Source organism: Maniola jurtina, chromosome 9 (genome assembly GCF_905333055.1).
Source record: "Maniola jurtina chromosome 9, ilManJurt1.1, whole genome shotgun sequence".
NCBI classification, from domain to species: domain Eukaryota; kingdom Metazoa; phylum Arthropoda; class Insecta; order Lepidoptera; family Nymphalidae; genus Maniola; species Maniola jurtina.
In genome coordinates, this window is record NC_060037.1 from 11,163,191 (window position 1) to 11,184,992 (window position 21,802).

The 21,802-nt window shown below is 38.7% G+C and overlaps 1 protein-coding gene across 4 annotated transcripts in view; it reads right to left on the minus strand.

Annotated features, from left to right (window-relative positions):
- The window catches only part of LOC123868094 (protein N-terminal asparagine amidohydrolase), a 102,297-nt gene that overhangs the window by 22,257 nt on the left and 58,238 nt on the right, over positions 1–21,802 (minus strand). For all 4 annotated transcript variants that reach the window (XM_045910458.1, XM_045910457.1, XM_045910459.1 and 1 more), the window contains one exon: positions 13,285–13,340. The gene's annotated coding sequence lies outside the window, so the exon portion shown is untranslated. The remainder of the gene's footprint in view (positions 1–13,284; positions 13,341–21,802) is intronic.

The window sequence follows — 21,802 nt, forward strand, 5'->3', positions numbered from 1 at the left end:
ACTTTTCACTAGCTGTCGTTGCTTGATAATTCGAAATTCTGCAATAGCTTGCTTGAAATACATTTCAAGCTCGTTTTGGGTGTAATCTAACGTTTTAAGTTAGAGCTTTTCGATTCCGGAAGGTTTTACGATATAAATTTCGAACTATGATTTCGAACTACTATTTGTAGGGGTTTTAGGGACGTCACTGTCTGTCTGTCTGTCGTGTCTGTCAAGAAAACCTATAGGATAGGGTACTCCCCGTTGACCTAGAACTGAAGTAAAATATAGAATAGAAAATGTGTTCATGAACAAATAAGTGTTCGAAGTAAGATAATGCAAGTGAGAGAGTAAACGCTAAACATTTATATAAATTGTAACAGTATCTCGTAGTGAGAATAAATGGGACTGCGTTCTCATCGGTAAGTGTTATCTGCAATCAGAGTCGCATTAACACGGATAGTGCTAATTGTGGAAACTCGAAGAAAGCTCGCTAATGTTTGACGCCATTTTGTATTTACTAATCTTAGAATAACCGAGAAAACTTTTATCTCATATTATAATGTGTAATACAAGATAGTACAAACACATTATATCTATACTTATATTATAAGGAGGTGAAGTTTGTAAGTTTGTAGGAAATAATCATTTCACTCATTATACCACGTCTTATTCATCAGGTAAGATCGCAGTCAACCGATAATAACTTGCCAATGGATGGAAATAAGAAATGCATAAAGATGTATTTGAAAATAATAATGAAAAATCCAAGGAACACAATTAGTAGTAAGTAAGAGTGGCATACCTTAACAGGGCTCTCTCCGTCTTTCGCTTCATACAATCGTAGTTCCAATTTCATTTGAATATTAAGCAACCAAAGTCCATGAAATTTTGCAGACATATTCTAGAAACTAATATCTGTGTCTGCGGTGTTTTAGATTTTTCTAAAAATATGTAGTTTTAAAATTACAGGGGCTCAAAGATTTGTATGAAAATTTTTAAGACCGCGTAACTTTGAAACCGAATATTTTAACAGAAATCTGGAAAACCACAGATATACATATTAGTTTCTAGAATATATCTGCAAAATTTCATGGACTTTGGTTACTTAATATTCAAATGAATTGGAACTACGATTGTAGGAAACGAGTGACGGAGAGAGCCCTCTTAAGTAAGTAAACTTTAAGCCCACGATGTCATGGAAATTAACTAAACTGTTGACTAGATCAATGTAACTCAACTAGTTGTATCAAAAGCCAAAGATTCATGCTATATTTGATAACACGATACTACTAATAGTCAATAAACAACGTTCCTAAAGATATACGTAATGAACCTAACCAGATGCAAATTACAAGTGAAACCGCGATAAATATCGTTATAGATGAGATCTTTGGCTTTTATGAGAACTAGGTCTACGAATGTATGTTAATATAAGGAAAACAAATATGTTGCGGTTTTTAGTGGAAGCATAGCGTTGCAGATATAATAGCTATAGTAGTAGTAAAATAGAAAACTTAGATTATAAGTAAGTATAGGTAGGTCACTCACTTAGATACCTATTTAAACATAATAAGAATATTGTATATGTACCTATACTGATTGCAAAGTAGTAAAGTACGCGGATACTGAATTATTAAAAAAATACTTTCCGATAATCACTCAAAAAAGAGCAATTTAGTAAGATATCAAAAAAAAGAAATATCAAAAAATGGTTTTGACGAAAGCATTTGATTAGATCAACCACACAATCTGATAAAATATGTGTCAGCGTTATAAGATGCACGTCAAACAAAAGTTGGGTTGGGCGATCATTCTAAGAAACTTTGCTTGAAATGTATTGTGTGCTTGAAACATGATGATTGACAGCTGTTATGCAAGCCTGTACAAGAATTGTCGTAATCTGCTCGTATGTCCACAACTTCGAATTAACAATTCAATACACGCACTTAACAGGGCTCTCTCCGTCACTGGTTTCATACAATCGTAGTTCCAATTTCATTTGAATATTAAGCAACCAAAGTCCATGAAATTTTGCAGACATATTCTAGAAACTAATATCTGTGTCTGTGGTGTTTTAGATTTTTCTAAAAATATGTAGTTTTAAAATTACAGGGGCTCAAAGATTTGTATGAAAATTTTTAAGACCGCGTAACTTTGAAACCAAATATTTTAACAGAAATCTGGAAAACCACAGACATAGATATTAGTTTCTAGAATATGTGTGCAAAATTTCATGGACTTTGGTTGCTTAGTATTCAAATGAAATTGGAACTACGATTGTATGAAACGAGTGACGGAGAGAGCCCTCTTAAAGAAAGCTAACTTTTCAACTGTACCGCAGATAAATAAAGACTATTTGTTTTATTATACAACAGACTTATGCTTGATCACAATCATAAGATGGAAAGTAATGATGCAATTTAGGATAAAGGCTCAAGTTCTGTATAAAAGATTACAATATGGCTCAAAGACACCCAAATTACTCGTGTTGTTTACAAAATAAACAGAGAATGTTCACTTAATATTTTTCAAGCAGGAAGATTTGAGATAGTCTGATTTGACTTAGAACTTCTTTCTACCTTATTGGTAGATACCTACTTTAAAGATTTGATATTCTTGAAACGATTCCACTACAAGCATCAAGATTATTGAAATTGAAAAAAAAAAATTGAAATGTGAAACTGTTTGAAATCTAGTTTGTCTTAAATTAAGTTGACGAGATTAAATAAAGATAATAATTATATTAAATAAAGTTTTGAATGCTAGAACTTTTAAACCGGTATTCGCACTCATCTCAATCTATAATAATAAAATTATTTTGATCAGCTTTCTGGAATTCTTCATAACATATTATATTCTAGAGAACGCATAAATATCATCGGAAATGCCAATATAGAAATTATTCAAATAAGACAGTGATCGAAATCAAATTGGGATTTAGTTAATAATAACGTCTGCATAATGATATTATATGGCGCTTTTAAAATGTTTAGACGGTTTTAAATGGTCATATTTTAGTCTATTATGATAATATTTATTTCCTTAACACGATTTTTAAGACTTTAAGCAAATTATTGTAAGGTTTTAGATTAGTTTTTTCCGCATAACACAATGAATGAAAATAACTTTTCAACTAACTACATCTAACTGTATCAATTCAACTAACCATATCTGTCAGAAAACCCATACTAAATGTATTTGATGAAGGTAATATAAATATCATAATATTGCAAATATTTTAAATACTTATTTGCTTAGCCATTTCGTTGTAAAAAAATACTTGTAAAAATATTTTTTGGCAATATGAATAATGCACATGACCAATCCTTTGAAAACCCAGTAATATATTATGTGGGGATATTTTATCACAACAGCTTTTTTACGGCGATCTATATTTTGCCCTACATAATGTACAGTGTAATTAGAATATGGCTTGATTCTTGTCAGTTATCAATTGAATATCAATAAAATAATCATATCCTTAAAATCTCGATCGATTTAACTTTCAATAGTACATTAAAAGCTATAAAGAAGCCGACTATTGGGAAATCAAATGTTCAATAAGAAAACTCAACATGCCACATTAATATCGTAGAACTTGCTTGAAACAGATATAATCGTAAATAATATTAAAAGTGAAAGTTTCAATTCGAATAGGAATTGATTATGGCTTAACAAACATATTATAAGGACTTTATTATAATACTAGCTGATGCCCGCAGCTTCGCCCGCGTGGATTGGTCAGATCCCCTGCAGCATCAGGATTGAGGAGTTGGAATCCAAATTTTTTATGAAACAATGTCGCAAAGTTCCTCTATCGATTAAAAAAAAAATTACGCAAATCGGTTCAGAAATCTCAGAGATTTCGGTGTACATAGGTAGAAAAACACAACTCCCTTTTTGAAAGTCGGTTAAAAAAGTAGCCTATGTTACACCCTGGTCAATCCTCTACTTGTCTGTGAAAATCCCGTCAAAATCGGTTCAGCCGTTCCAAAGATTAGCCTTTTCAAACAGACAGACAGACAGACAGACAGACAGACCGACAGACAGACAGACAGACAAAAATTTTAAAAACGTGTGATTCAGTTATGGTATCGTTCAAATAACCATATGACCTTAATATGTGGTAGTTATTTCGAAATTACAGACAGACACTCCAATTTTATTTATTAGTATAGATAACTATACTAGGTATTGGAGCTAGCCAATAAAAATATAAAGAACCTACTCGTTAGGTACTGATATTACCTAATTCTTAATGTACGAACTAGTCAATATAATAAAATACGTCTTGTTAAATAATTCAGTAAATAATGTGTACATGCAATAGCTAGATGTTGCATTAATTTGATAAATTCAATATAAACAGGATTTTAAAAAAATAACAGCAATCGCTTTTTCCTGTAACAATGGGAATCTGGATATCCCAATATGGTTTTTCTACTGTACCGGCATTTAGGTTCTACTGAACAGAATTAAAAAAAAATTAAAGTAAAGAAGGCAACCTTTATTTTCAACTCCTTGGGGTACATCTCAGCTGGAATTTCATAAAGTAACTAATCAGGGAAGTTTATCTAAAATGACAGGCGTCAAATGTAGGTAAAATTTGACGCCTGCCACTGTAGGTGAAGCCTCGCCATTTTGAACCCCCGACCCAAAAAGAGGGGTGTTATAAGTTTGACGTGTGTATTGTATCTGTCTGTGGCATCGTAGCTCCTAAACTAATGAACCGATTTCAATTTAGTTTTTTTTGTTTGAAAGGTGGGTTGATCGAGAGTGTAATCTAAGGAAAGGAAAGGAAGAGATATAATCTAAGGAAATCGGTTCAGCCGTTTGAAAGTTATCAGCTCTTTTCTAGTTACCGTAACCTTCACTTCTCGGGGTTATAAATTTTTAATTTACACTCGTGTTCGAAGTTCCCTTTATCGTGAACTGTGCAGATGTCAAAATCGCGACGGTTTGTAAGCCATAACTAAACAGCGATTCCTAAATCAATTTCACATAAAATCCATTACATTGCATCCCGTGACGGGATGTGATAGCGGCTGACGTGCATTTGATTCGCATAAATAGAATTTCAGCGTGGAGTTGAGACGTATGTTATTTCTATGGGTGCCATTCTCATAAATGGTTTAAAATTAAAGATCGTGACTCGTGGTGTCGGCGATTCAACACAACATGTTTCTATTTGAATCTGTTAGCAGTGTGTTTTGTACTGAGAGACTGTAAGTACTTGTGGCGTATTCTGGACCTCAAAAAGTATATTTTATATGTATTTTATTGGTTCTTCCTTCTAATGTACTGTGTTCCTTGTAATGTAGGTACAGTTAAGTAAAAGAGTGTGCTTATACATTTTAACTACATATACTAAAATTACAATTGCGAAAGCGTGTCTTGTCTGTTACCTTTTTAAGCTTTAAGGCCCATCCGCTTAACCGATTGGCGAAATCTGGTCCTGAGATGGTATATATCCCGGAAACGGACATAGCTACTACTTTAATCGGACATGCAAATCAATAAGTTGCCACGGGTTCTGAAACCTAAATCCAAGTACATAGATAGATCAGTGTATGTCACTAGTTTTATGGCTATAAGTACTTAAATTATTGGTAACAATTATTATTTTCTTCACTTCTTCAGATACATGCAACATTATTTTTAACCCCCGACCCAAAAAGAGGGGTGTTATAAGTTTGACGTGTGTATCTATCTGTGGCATCGTAGCTCCTAAACTAATGAACCGATTATAATTAAGTTTTTTGTTTGAAAGGTGGCTTGATCGAGAGTGTTCTTAACTATAATCCAAGAAAATCGGTTCAGCCGTTTGAAAGTTATCAGCTCTTTTCTAGTTACTGTAACCTTCACTTGTCAGGGGTGTTATAAATTTTTAATTTACACTTGTAGTCAAGGTAAGTTAGAGAAGCTAAAGTAGAACCAAGGACTAATTGAATAAAATTTCAAATTGTCTTTATCTTTTCAACGCAGAAGAGCAGTAGCTTGTCCGCTAATGATATCGTCCATCATCTGTTTATAGGTATTACAGCTTTGGCTTAACATATTTGCAAGGTTAGTCACTTGTACAAACTGTATGTACAAGGAGGTATCCGTTCACATGATAAGCCGACGACAATATGTCTAAGCTCTCACAAACCTCACAAACAACAAAGACGCCATACACGTTACGCGTAGGTAGCAGAGTTACCAAAAGATAAAACGACTGTTGCAAAATCCACTCAAAATTAAACCTTATTCCATGAGCTATAGACTCAAAATTCAAAATCAGTTTGGTTGTATTAATCGTAGTACTAAGATCTACATGTCTTGTGCACGCGTGGGATTGCCCGCCCGTTATTTTCAGCTAAACATTGTTGGCATTTAGTTAGAACAGATTGAGACAAAGTCTGAATGGATTAAATTAGGTTAGACTAAATTACAGCTTTTAAGCATGTATGGTAAATAACAAGTCTAAATTAAATTTTATATATTTGAAATCCTGCAAAACTAACGATCGAAATATCGGCGCTAGGGATCAAACCATTATAATGTTCAAATATGTAGTTAGGTAGGTATATTCTTCAGAACGCCGTCATTACAAAATGAACCGTACCATAAATAACATAATACCCCATTATAATATTATTATACTCGCTATTCCTTGTATGTTATTACAGAAAACCACAAATCACAGCGCTTGCTAAGATCGCGACGCGTGAATAATTACTAAGTGCGCGTGCGCATGCAATGTGCGTCGCAGGCTGGGGATAAGCGGGTTGGTGAATCAATTCCAAGCTGCTTTCATCGCTAGTCTCTATTAATAATATAGGCTATAAAGTAAAACGAATGTAAGATGCCATAATCTGCTTACCATGCACTTTTCTAACATATTCTACCATTTTCTTAGTGTGGTCACACTAGTGACCCAGCTCTTTAAATGAGAAATAAAAAAAATAAAAAAAAAGTTTTCTCATACACGCAATAGATACGGATCACCCTACACACTAATTACACAAACAATATTAACTTACATACAGTTACACTTAAAATAATTAACTTTGTGGTAGACATGTTAAAACGTGCCGCGTTCGTCCACCGTTGCCATGACAACCGGTCGCTAAGGCGCCTAGTAACCTTGCCGAGCGCACTCGATCGCACCCGAGAGGCGCACGGCAGCCGGTCGCCGCCCGCGCGCCTCGCTAGTCTAACTCGCGCCTACCTTTGACATGTACGCGTCCCGCGATTGTCACGGGCATTGTTTTTACATAATATAGTTTGTCTCGTGAATCCTAAATGTGTTTCATTTTAAAGAAACCTGACTACACTGGCGCCCAACGTGGGGCCCGAGAAACTATATAGTAGTGTATGTACTTACTGTGTGGTCTGTGGTGACGTAATCGCGTCGTACTCGTAACCGGCATTTTTTGAAAATGCCTCGCGGTACACCGGCTGCTAGTGAGACTCGAAACGAAGGAATCGAGGAACGTATCGCGTCATTGTTGGCCTCTTTTGCGCACGCTCAAGCTGAAGCCAACAGAGAGTTGGTGGAGTCTTTTTTGGGCTCGCGCGCCAACCAGACGGATGTACCTACGTTCCCATCACCTACCCTGTCTGCGAATGTACAACCTGCCGGTAACTTTGCTAAGTGCCTAGCAAGGTTTAATGGAGCAGGATGTTCGGAGAACCCGGAGATCCTGGAGGCATTCATTGACTCGGTGAAGGTATTTAAGGAGTGCGTCAACATATCGGATGATCACGCACTGAAGGGGTTGCCGATGCTCCTTGAAGGAGAAGCAGCTCTGTGGTTCAGAGGCGTCAAATCGACGATTACGTCATGGGATGACGCAATTTCTAAACTTCGTGGAATGTATGGCGTTCCCCGGCCCCCGCATAAGATATTCCGAGAAATCTTCGCGACAGAGCAAAGGGAAGAACGAGCAGAGGTTTTCATTGCCCGCTTACGCGCGAAATTCACGAGATTGCCATATGCCGTGGACGAACGGATGCAACTTGACATGATTTATGGTCTTCTTCGTAGAAATATACGTGAACGCGTAGCGCGGGATAAATTTACTAGTGTCGATGAACTCTATGAAAAGGCTAGAATCGTAGAGGAATCCTTATCCGAAGTCGTACAAAGTATGCCTACAAAAACCGTTCTGCAAAGTGCTACGCATACGAATAACGTCGACGAAGCCGCGCGCGAAGCTAGTTTAACGCCGTCGCAGGGCGTGGCGCGCGGGAACTCGTGCGTGACGGTGCGCCCGACCGATCGACTCGGCGGGGCAAGCGGCGCAGGCGGCGGGAGTCGGGGCTCTGACGTCACCGCCAGGCCGCCGTCAACTTTTACACAAGGGCCTATGGACTCACGTACGGTAAACGTTACTACCAATACGAAAGGTAAATTGTTTTGTGTTTATTGTAAGCGTGGGGGTCACGGGGTCGATTCTTGTTTACGTTTAAAACATAAGAGTGAATCGGGGACTCCGGCTAATAATAACAATAGTCCGTTGTTGTGTTACAAGTGTAAACAAAGGGGTTTCATTCGATCGGACTGTGAGCGGTGTAACTCTTTTAGTTCGTGCGATGTTTACAGTGATAATCATGACAATGATCGTAATAATGATAAATCGTGTGATGTGTTTAGCCCTAAGGAAAATTTGTCTACTCCGCTTAGACCTAAGAAATTTTTTCCTACTCGTGGTCATAGATCAATAATGTCAAAGAATAACAAAATTTTATGTGACAACGAATGTTTGTCTCTCAGAGACAATGCGTCTGATAATGATTGCCTAACTAATAGTCATAGAGCAATGATGTCACAGAGTAAGGATAATATAGATTATCCTGCCTACGAAAATTTGTCTCTCAGAGACAATATTTCGGAAAATGTTTATGTAACTGATAGTGTGCAGTCGGACTTGGTAGCTGCGTCTACCATTTCAGCCTCGAGTGGGGAGGCGACGGGCAGCGGTGATCGTCCGATTCTCGATATTGTGATTAATGGTTGCCATGGTACCGGTCTGATTGACACCGCCGCAAAGCGTAGCATTGCTGGCTTTAGGCTTTACGATTGGTTGCGAAATACACATCACTCGTTCCGGAATAGTGAAATGACAGTAAGGCTCGCGGATGGGGTCGTGCGTACCCTCGAGGTCAAACTCGCGGACGTACAGGTTAAATTAGCCCAGACTGACGTAACGGTGCCTATTACGTTTATCATTTTCACTCATTCGCGTACCAATGATACACTTCTAGGTATAGATTTCATACGTAAAGCGCGATTGGTAATTAACATAGATTCGAACAGCTGGTTCACGGCCGATCGTCCTCACGCGATTTATCCGTTGCGGTGTGAGTCCTCGCGTAACTTCGTGGGATGTGCCTCCGCGAATGTGCTTAGAGTGGACGAGGGCCCTAAGCTGTCACCTGCTGAGCGTACTGAACTCGCATGCCTGATTGACCAGTACAACGACGTCTTCGAAGAAGGTAAGGGACCAACTCCGTTTGCGGAACATGCCATTGACACCGGTGACCACTCACCAGTTGCCGTGCCGCCCTATCGCCTCACTCCTGCCAAGAGAGCCGTTATGGAGAAGGAACTCGATAAGATGATGAGCGACGGAATTATTGAGGAGTGCGAGTCCGCGTGGGCTGCTCCGGCCCTATTAGTACCAAAGAAAGATGGTTCGTATAGGTTTTGCGTGGATTATCGTAAGTTAAATGCCATCACCAAAAGTGATTCCTATCCCTTACCTGTAATTGACGATCTGCTACAGTATACTGGGAAAAGTTGCTTCATGAGCACCATCGACCTTCGGGCTGGGTACTGGCAAGTATGTGTGCGGAAGGAGGACCAAGATAAGACGGCTTTTGTCACTCCGTTCGGGGTTCATCGATTTAAGCGCATGCCGTTCGGGTTGCGGAACGCTCCCGCCACTTTTCAGCGGCTTCTTGACAGGTTCAAGTCTGGCGCTTCCCTTAAAGATGTCACTCTTCTGGGATACATTGATGACCTGATCGTGATCTCTGACAGCTTCACTAAGCATCTTCAGGATCTTCGTGCTGTCTTTGAGCGTCTTCGTGTCTTTAGCCTCCAAGCTAACCGCGACAAATGTGTATTCGCGCGGGAAAGCGTTAAGTACCTCGGACACGTTATTTCATCAGAAGGTATTGCGCCGGATCCAGATAAGGTACGTGCCATTCAAGATATGAACCAACCAACGTCGGTGAAGCATATCAAGAGCTTCTTACAGACTTGTTCGTGGTTCCGTAAGTTCGTGCCAGGGTTTGCGAAAATCGCACAACCATTAACGATGCTAACTAAAAAGGATCAAGCTTGGATTTGGGGAGAAGCCCAAGATCAGGCTTTCAAAGAACTTAAGCGGTTACTTACCTCCACGCCAATTCTTATCCAACCGGATTACAACCAACCCTTTGTTCTGAGGACAGATGCTAGCAGCTACGCACTCGGCGCTGCTTTACTCCAGGGGGAGTCAGCTCACGAGGAACGCCCAATAGCATATGCCAGTCGTCTTCTCACGGCAGCTGAGCGCAACTACTCGACCACAGAGAGGGAAGCCCTTGCGGTGGTGTGGGCCTGCGAGAAGTTCCGGGGCTACATTGATGGACACCCGGTACGCGTTGGTAGCGATCACCAGCCGTTGAGGTGGCTTCTTACCCTTAAGTCACCCACAGGTAGGTTAGTTCGCTGGGCGATGCGGTTGCAAGCTTTTGATCTTCAAGTGGAGTATACACCCGGAAAGCTAAACGTCCTCGCTGATACGCTCAGTCGACCGCCTTGTGACGGACAGACGCGGGAGGCCTGCGATGTCTGCACGGTAATTGTAGAGACGCCTCATTGGAATGCAACGTCCGTACGAGAGTCTCAGTTAGCCGATCCGGAAGTGGCTAAAATCATTCAAGGATTGGAAGGTAAGGAAGAAGTTGCAATCAGCACCTGGACAGGAAGAAGATACCATATGTGCGGAGGAGTTCTGTACCGCTATACGGACGATGATACCGAAGAGCCCCAGCTCGTCGTGCCTGAGGATTTGAAGAAGCAGGTTATGGTGGAATGTCACGACTCTGCCACTTCGGGTCATGGAGGTATAGAAAGAACTCTCCATCGTATCTCCCAACGATTTTACTTCCCAGGTATGCGACGCTATGTGACCGAGTACCTTAAGACTTGCATAGAGTGTCAGCGTTATAAGCCTAGCAACCAGAAGCCAGCCGGCTTGTTGCAAACACCTGTGCCGTCTCAGCGGTTTGAGGTGTTAGCCGTGGATCTCTTCGGACCATTGCCCAAGGGGCCGAACGGTGAGAGATGGATACTAATCGTAGAGGATACCGCTAGTAGGTGGGTGGAGCTCTTCGCTCTCATTGATGCTACTGCTGAAGCTTGTGCTAAGGTGCTCATTGAAGAAGTGTTTCTCCGATTTGGCCTGCCGCGCAAGCTAATCTCAGACAATGGGGTCCAGTTTGTTGCGGATCTAATGCAGCAGGCCATGTTCGTCCTAGGAATTAAGCAGAGCCTAGTCCCACTTTACCATCCAGAAGCAAACCCGGTGGAACGAAAGAACCGGGACTTGAAAGGTCAGTTAGCCATCCTTGTAGGGAATGAGCATCGACAATGGGCTGAGGCTTTACCGTTCATACGGTTCGCCTTGAACACCTCCATATGTAAGTCCACTAAGCATACGCCGGCTTATCTCACTTTTGGCCGAGAGCTGCGATCGCCAATCACCGCCCAAAGTGATCTTCGCGCGATAATTGAGGCCGAGAACTTCGTGCCGCAAATTACGCCCTACTTGCGGAAAATGGCCCAAACCTTGTGCTCGACGAAAGAGGCCATCGAGCGGGAACAGGATAGCAGCAAAGCGAGTAAGGACCAAACTCGACGTCTCTCGGAGGACTATGTGCCAGGGGATCTGGTCCTCTTACGCAGTCATGTGCTGAGTGATGCCCGGAAAGGTGTCACATCCAAGCTCGCTCCTAAACGTGATGGACCCTACGTCATAAGCAAGAAAATAAGTCCCACGACGTATCTACTGGCCCACTGTGGGAAACCTGAGGACGTACTGGGTAAGTACCACACCGTAGATCTGCGTCGTTACCACGCGCGCGACGACGATCGGCCGGAACCACTCCGTCCCCGAAGACAACGGGGTAGACCGCGGAAATTTCCTGCCTAACCTTTTTTTTGCTTGTTTCACCTGTTGTGAGGGCACAAAAGCCAGGTGAAAAGGGGGAGCCTGTGGTAGACATGTTAAAACGTGCCGCGTTCGTCCACCGTTGCCATGACAACCGGTCGCTAAGGCGCCTAGTAACCTTGCCGAGCGCACTCGATCGCACCCGAGAGGCGCACGGCAGCCGGTCGCCGCCCGCGCGCCTCGCTAGTCTAACTCGCGCCTACCTTTGACATGTACGCGTCCCGCGATTGTCACGGGCATTGTTTTTACATAATATAGTTTGTCTCGTGAATCCTAAATGTGTTTTCTTACAAAGAACCTGGTTACAACTTACATTATCGCAGAACCCTAAAGAACCAGGAACCGCGACTATCCCTTTCCAATTTATCGCAGAGGACATTGAGTGAGCGTGATAGAGCTATCAAGATAAGCTAGCCTATCAGATGAGATACAAATCAAAGCACGGTTTAATATTTATTAGTATATACAGGCGTCTCATTATTTATTGCGAAATTTTATGTTACAGACAATAGACGCAGGTCACAGACATAGATTTACATTTATGTCGCTGAAGCAGGTCAATTCATGCAAGGCTGAGTTGTTCGAAACTTTAAAAAGTGGAGTTTTAACTGTCTGTTTATAGCATATAAATATTTAAGTTGATAAAAATCTGTGTTAGTACACAACAACAAGAGACTCATACTTATCTTTTGAGTACTTACATTTCTGAATACAAAAAAAATATGTACAGGACTTTTACAAGATCATAACTCTTAAATAGGTACAAGATACGTAATTGCGAAATAAAATCTAGCAATATAAATAACGGTTTAAAGCAATAAACGCAAGACTAACGACACGTTAACTTAGGTAATGTTAAGTTATTTATTTCCCACCTAGAACGTACATCAAACACCAGATATTTGATATTAGTTACATAGCTTTAATGTAATACATATACACTGTGAAAAGCTATCAAAATATTGCCAACATATTGCCAAAGATGAACTCTTACTCTTTTTGTCTAAAAATGTAACAATAATAGCATTACATGCAGAGCATTACCTACTCCTTCTGGTGTATTCAGGCAAATAATGATATGTGAAATACTTACATTTATGATATGTAGTTCTTATACATTCGCGTCTGGGCAAATTGGAAATATATGATCTGAAACAAAGAAATTACGTGTTAAAAATATTGGCAAAGATTATCCAAATAATTATTTTGACGATAAATTAAAAACTATGACCAAACGATATAACTACCTAAGAAAATGTTGAGTTTGAGAAAAAAATTTCCTCAGAATATAGCAGATTCTCTAGTGATACTGAATTAAAAAAGTAAAGTTTCTAACGATACCCCATAATTCCATTCTGTTCAGATATTCAGAAGTTAAGGTGGAATAGAGAAACTTACAGATATGAACCCTGAAGGCCTGAAAACAAAACAATCCTTTAAAGGCATATTAACAAATGAAAGCGCATGAAAAACTAAAACTCAGTGATATTAAAAGATAAAACAGGGGGGCGATTCTAAAATCGATGATAAAAACTATATCGTAATAACTCAACGTTACGTCAAAGTATCTCAAAGGCTTGGCTAGACGATACGAGATCAAGAATCGCTGGGTTACGATAAAAGTGATCGCTTGATTATTTATGCACGTCCGTTGTCTCGCGGTGAACGGCCGCGGACCGAGCGAACAGGTTGGTATGGGGGCACGGCTAGACCAGGTTTTTATTCTGTTGTCAAAAACATACGACAACGGCAACGGCCCTAGAATAGGAGCTATGTTTAGAGAAATATAATATAGTGCTACCGTATACTGGACCAAGTTGCGGACAAGATATTTTATACATGTATGGCATCGGCGTAAACTTAGCGTTCAAATATAATATATTCTTTCAACCAAGAAAAAAAATTCACAGTAAAGTAACCCCTTAAATCTAGTACACCGAAAAGGTAAACACAATAAATGTTGAAACCCGATGAAGTGCTTTGACACCCGCACTAGGAAAGCCTGTGTTACGGACAGAAGGAACGTCTAAGAAACTATGTAAGCGGATATAAGTAAGGAACATTACATGTAAGATTAGCCCAAAAACTTACTATTTGGTGTGATTGAAATAGTTGAAAAAAAATTAATTACAACACCAAAGTTAAATTCAAATTCATTCAAAAAGCAATCGACAAATCCGTCCGTATCCAATTATTTCTCTATATTTTATAATTGCATTAAAGAAGACGACGATATCTTCATTACGGGCGAACAAAATCGATGCTACGATAATTATACACTGCTGGCAAACGATGGTCCAGCGTTGAAATTAATTTTCACATACAAAGCTGATAGAGGTTAGTGAAACAGTGCATAATTTTATGCCAAGAGTATTATTTATCCACAATATAATGATGCTATTGCCGTTCATCATCATCGTCATTATCAACCGATAGACGTCCACTGCTGGACATGGACCTCTTGTAGGGACTGCACACGCCACGGTCTTGCACAGCTTGCTCAGCTGCTCAGCAGGAATTGAGCTGAGCTGGGCTTGCTCATCCAACGCTACTCTTCCGGTGCGAGGTCACATTCTATGGGTCCATTGGGACCATTGAACCCATAGAGTGGTGGTGGGTTCCATTGGGTCCCCCGCGTCTATCGTGCTTTCAAACTATGTGCCCTTCCCATTGCCACTTCAGCTTCGTAACCCGTTTAACTATGTAGGTTACTCTGATTCTCCTACAGATCTCCTCATTTCTGATTGATTGGATCACGTAGAGAAATAGCTCTCTCAATAGCCTGCTAAGTGACTCTGGACTTTCTTATGAGGCCCATAATGATGTCTCGGATCCATAATATTATGTAATAACACTGGCAACACGCACTATCGGCGTTACGACTACTAAATTCTAGGGAAGAGTCAAAGACGATACAAAAAGGAAATTCCTACGTCCTCATTTCTCATACCCCTTATCAAAAGGATAAGTAAAATCGTAAGTGGAATATATGACACTTATCTTTTTACAACGCACAATGTTATCGCCGCAGTAAATTTAAAAGGACTTTAAAATTTGGAGAGTAAAAAGAATGGAAAAAATTCCATAAAATTTGGAGACTTCAAGGAAAGCGTAATGCGGAAAAAACAAAACCAATACGATAATCACGATATCTCAGTTCCGAGAAGAGAACAAAAAAGGAAAAGACCGCAACGAATCCATATTTTAATGAGTTATAGTAACGTCTAGACGGCTATTGTTTAGCTAATGCACAATTAGGTCTAAATTAACGTGCTCTTATTTGATTTACTTGACAAGTGCTTTAAATACCTAACTATTTAACAAGACCAAATATTTAAAATTTTAATCAATTAAAGCTTTCAGAGACCAACTCGAAATACTTTGTTAGTATGTTACGTCCATTTACTCTTAGTCACGATGTTTTAAAATAGCGTATGAAGAGAGGCATATTATTCCAACAACAATAGTACTAGTACCGCTTTAGAAGAACCAACATTGCCCGTGTTATTGAGTAATTTAGACCGATTGCGTGTGATGTCTGAATATCGACGGTTCACGTCCAAATCACAGTAATTTCTGGTGTTGTATTGTAACCGTTTTTGTAAAATAGCACGTTCTATCGAGCTGTGATTATGTAAGATTGATGCGATCTGTTCTTATCCATATTTGTAAGGTTTTGATTAACTTTAGAATTCCCTACCTCACTATCGATTTCCATTAGATTTTCTAGTATTACTAGGAACACATTGGCATTTCCTAAGTGTCTAGTCTCCCTATCAGCCTTGACGTTATGTCAGCGGCTTCTAGAAAATGCCTTAGACGCCATGAGTGAGTGGAATTGGAATGGAAGTCTACGGTGAAACGCACTCCGTTAAGCACCGAGGCGCAGCATATCTTTTGATAACAACTCAAACTGAACTTTGTTTACTTTGGCATCAGTGGCGCGTGTCTACCGTATTCTTTCAGTATACAAATTTCAACGGTATGTCAAAGTAAGCTACTAAAATCAGACACTTGTTGTAGCTGCTTAAAGAAGCGATTGCTTAAGCGATATTGCCTAAAGGGCATGCAGCCGAAAGTTATTCACAGTGCGGCACCGATTTCAAATTACACACTGTAATAGAGTTATCTTCGAATGTTGAAATCCGATCCACAAATATTATACGAGGCAATTCAAATAGCAGATAGATATCCACGACTGAAGAAAAGCTTTCAATGTTATAGATTGAAAAGAGTAGAAACTTTTTATGCATATACAAACTTTTGAAAAATCTTATTCAACTCAAAAGAAACCACTGTTTCAGAATGCTCTTTCTTATGAGAAGAACCAGCGAAAAGCCGGCGGTTGCTCTTTCTTTGCAAAAGAAAAGCGAGAGAGATAAAAATGCGGTAAGAAAACTAAAATATACTACATTCATGTCATTGTAGAAATTCAACAATTATTGACAATATCAAAGAATGTACAATGGTACCTATTATTGCACTATGTATTTCAGAGGCTTTGGCTTTTAAAAGGATAGTAATTACTAATTTATTGCAAGTTTACAGAACGGATAGAAGATGCAGTGTCACGTTAGTGAAGTCTCACGCAGCGTTTGTTGGAGGGACGATCTCAAGCAAGTTACTGGGAGCTACTGACACAAGCCGCACAAGAATTTGCACTGTGAAGATTTTCGCAAGAGATTCAAGTTAAACTGTGAACTTGTATCGGTTTAAACGATTCAAACTAGCCCCTATGATAATAGTCTGTTTAGGAAACTGTGTTTCCAAAAGCACTTGCAAAGTCAGAAGTCTCAATCCAAATATAGTAGATTTGTCCCAATGTTTCGCTTATTCGGTAAATGCTCCAGCCTTTCGTGCATCAGCCACCGATTGATCAACGTTGTATTGAAATGTCAATGTTGAGATACCATCTGACGATCGTTAGGGTGATTTCTTCCGACCGCAGCACGTCACACTGTATTTACCGTGGGGAGTCTTGGAACATTAGCTATTCAATTATGCCGATCTGATAGCGACGTGAGCCTTTCAAGTTTCTACCATTGATACTCTTGAAAAGGATGAACAACAATGACCATTCATAGGTACCAATATCTTTAGATAGGTAACATTAACACGTGCTTAAAGTAGAACGGTATTATACCAAGGTGGGTTAGAGGTAGAGAATATTTAACCTTTGTACGAAAGGCAGACGTTGATCAGGATGTATGTACCTCTGATTGATCAACTTCTACCGTTGATACTCTTCAAAAGGATAAACAACAATGATCGTTTATAGATACCAATGTCTTTGGATAGAAAACATTAACATGTGCTTTAAATAGAACGGCACAATATGTAATTTAGAGAGTAGAAAATCTTTCAACCTTTGTATAAAAGACAGACATTGATCAAGATGTATATTTGAATACGATAAGCTAATACAAATTCGTGATCCATCAATAAGAGCGCAGGAGGGTGTAAAAACCGTCGCGAGCGCGTCTTCTATTCTCGAATAAAGGTTCGTTACGCGGCTATGAATGATCGATGACCGTGGCTAACTTGCAACAACCAGAGAGTTGTCATATTACTAAAGCAACAAAGTCCCATAAAAAGATTGGTGTGCACTGTATAAGTTCACCAGTCGTGCTTTCGGTGATTCAGTAAATTGACGCTAGATCTGTTATTAGCATGTCAGATTATTATTATACGCTGACATCGCATTATATATCGCTTCTGTATCGCATCGTATGACGCAACTTTTACGGTAATGCAACAGTAGAAAAATAGGTAGTTTGCTGAAAAATGTGTTTTAGTTCCAAGCTCAAGTCTTTATAATCTCATGATTATGGACGCTTTTTGACTTCTGATAATATGAGATTTACTGCTCCATGGTGGAACTCATTGGAACCATCACCAAATCACTGCTCTGCTATTAAACATCTAATCCCCATCACCAGAAGACTTAAAATTGATTGCAATGAGATTTAGCTGGCATGTCAGTAATGTACAAAGTGATTGACAAGTCCGGGTCGATAGAATCGGTCGTCATAAATAACAACGCCACCGCTAGTTAGTACACATTCACTGATATAAAATATGTAACAAGTACTTTGGTTAAGTTAAACAATAGCAGTAATCAGTAATACAAGTCAACAAAAGCTTGGTGCAAAATTGTTGCTAAAAGTCCAATATTGAAATCACAAGAGCTGATCGGAGTACATAGCTCGGCGAACTGATCGGGATATCTTAAGGTGCTGGAGAAACGTTCCCGCACCGAAAAGCACAACGTTAGGAGTCATTCAACTAGATGAACCGATAATCTCAAGCGAGTGGAGTGTGCAAATACAGACAATTCTGGATATACTAAGATACTGCTGGATATAAGAAGTTTATATCCAGTAGTGGCCGATTTTCGATTGAGACTATGACGACGATTATAAGGAATTAGGAACTAGGAACTAGAATTCACACTTTGCATGTACACGAAAAGAATGATCCAAGCAAGAATATCCAGTAATTCAGAATAAGGATATAGAGAGGATAATAAAACTTTCCCAAACATCCACTTCGGTGACGCATCTAATTTATAATAGGTAATCAATACAACAACTAATTCCTTTTGAGATAATAATCTTTTACGATCCGAAAACATTGATGTATAGCGGTAATTTATAGTGATCAATGGAACCCAAATGTTTATCAGAAGGAGTGTTAAGTGATGATGGTGACCAAATATTACTCACATATGGAAGTGATGATTTTTTCTGTCTATATCGTTGTAACTGGTGAGACTTTAGCGGCAAACTAGAATACTTTTTGTCTGAGACCGATTTTGATAAATATATGGTGAGAAGCAGTATCCGATTTCACGAAAGCAATGGCTTTAGCATATTGTGTTAAATCGTGTGTTCTATCCTTTTTCCTGTCAAAAATTAAATAGTTGATCAAGACACTCATCAGTGTATCCCCCAAGTTCTATTAAGACAAAAATTCTAAAAAGATTATAGTTATACCGATTTTTCATTTTGTTGGGGCCTTTTTTCTTGGAATGACTGCGCGTCATTATATTTTAACTGATTTTAGTGTTTCCAGCTTTCACCACCACCACCACTCTTTCTTAAAGCTGACCTTTGATGCCTTATGCTTCAGCTCACCCCAAGTGAGACTGATCTACTGTCTGCAAATAGATCTCTGAAAATATTCACCCATTAGTGAAAGTCTTCTCAATCTGTAATCTAGGTATTAAGTTTTATCACTATTTCAGTTAGTGAATATATGAACTGTCACTTTCGCATTTAAAATTAATGTGGATAGTATGTATGTTAGAATGTTAACACTAATGAAAATGAATGTAACATATTGGCTTTTGCTCACTTCCAACATTTATCTATTAGGACATTAATTCAATGAATGACTACAACAATCCATACATGTCTCCGTAAATCTGCGACATCAATCTATTAGGACTTCCCATATGACTGAAGATTCGCAGAGCCGCTAGAGCCGAATGCAGCGCAGTGGTGGACGCTACGGTCTTAAAAGTGAAGGGTCCCGGGTTTAATTCCCTGCAGGGACATTTTAGAAATCAAAATTACTACATTGTCTCTGGTCTGGTCTAGTGGAAAGCAAAAACGGTATGATACCACGTAGAAACTGACCAGGGGTATGGGTTTAATTAATAGTATACCCTATTAAGTTAGCCCGTTTCCATCTGATCAATGGCTAAATTATCATCGAAAAAAAAAAACACTAAAATGTGTAACAGTGACATTAGCAGAGTTCACTTCAACCCTCATTTCTGCTGATACCATCAGATTTCTTAGAAGTTCTTGATTCTTGGTTGTTACACCACAGCCATTTTTAGCATTGAAAAACGTGCCTTATTTAGCTTTGGCGGCTTTTGCAGATCTTCTCATGCTATACGATCAATTTTAGTTAGGCATTTCTCTAACGGGAAAAATAGCTTGTGCGACATTAGAAAGTAGATAGATAGGTAGGTAGAGCGCTTGGCGCAGGCATTTGTTGCAGCTAATAAATTAAAACTATTGCCGACATATAAATCACCGTTCCATCGATGACATAAATAATGGGACTGCATTTATCGTATTCAAAGTCCTGAATATGATAAATATATTACATTACGCTCACATTGAAGATTGATATATTCGTATTTGATTTCATCTGTGCAAATAAAGAGTTATCCCTTGTCGTTTTTAAAATATGACGTAGAGCTCTATTAAGAAAGTATTTTGACAAATTATAAAGGGGTTTCTACAAAAAATCTGATGATTAAGAAAAATATGTCTTTAACAAAGATGAGAAAATTACACCTCCCAAGTAACACAAACTATGTTACAGCCATTATATATTACAGAAGACGTCAGCCGCTGAAGGGTCAATAAGGGTGCAACCGTTACTTCGTGGCCAATAAATTCAGAAACTAACGACAGTAATAAGGAACTCGCTCTGTCCGTCTCCCGTCAAACCAACAACCTCATAAACAGCCGTACGTCACTCAGATAGCCGATAAATCAGATCTTTTATAACAGTGAACATTCAGCTATAAGGTGTTGTAAAATTTTACAACAAAATAGGGGTTCTGTTCTAAGAATTCTAAGCAAAGTAATAACACTCATTGCAGGCCCAATTGCATAAAAAATTTATGTGAGATATATGAATACCTATCAAGAAACAAAATATAGTAGCTTAAAAAATATAAATGAATTACATTAATAAATACGCAGTTTTTGTAAAAATGCATATGTAAAATAATTTAACGTAAAAAAGTTGTCTGAACGCAGAGAAAAAAGATATATTGTGTGTAGAGACAATCGAAAAAGTTAAAAATTTATAAACTATAAAATAATCAATCTGTCAAATATAGCAAATGGCATACCCAAAATTCATGAATCCAAAATCCAAGAAGAATCCGAATTTACATAATCCAATTCTCACACAAGATATTTTACTAAATGCGTTATCAAATAGAAGTATGAACCCCGTTAAACGTAATGTTGCTACAATAATAAACGGTTCATTTAGGAAATAACATTTAAATAATCCAAACACAAACGGAAGATAAATGGCAGAATAAAATAGACTAGTCAATGAGCGCTTACGATATAAATTTTAAACGCGGCGCCGTGACTTGAAATCAATATATTGGAATAAGTAATTATAACGGAGAATCCATATTGAACATACGAGCTACCATTCAGTATATTCAAATTGCCGTCTGAACGCCTTTCTACGCTACCATCTAAAATATCATCAATAACATAAGGCAGAACTTATCGTAAAAAATTTCAAATATTTCCGAATTAAATCTTGATAAATGATCATAACCGTTTCGTTCATGGTTTGTGTGTTTAATAAAAACTAGTTTTTATGCTACACGCAATCTACTTTATCTCATACAGATCTTCAACAATATTTTCTATTTATATATCAGGTACTTTATAGTCGATTGAGTTGCCGTGAGTAATTTTTATGCGTTTTTAGAAATAAATTAAGTTGTTATTTTCTCTTTTATAATATTTTAGGTATTTTGGTAGAGCTCCGATAGTTTTTTCAAAAAATCTCTATGGGGTGAAAACTTTTTAATATAAGTGCACTTAGCAATTCGAACT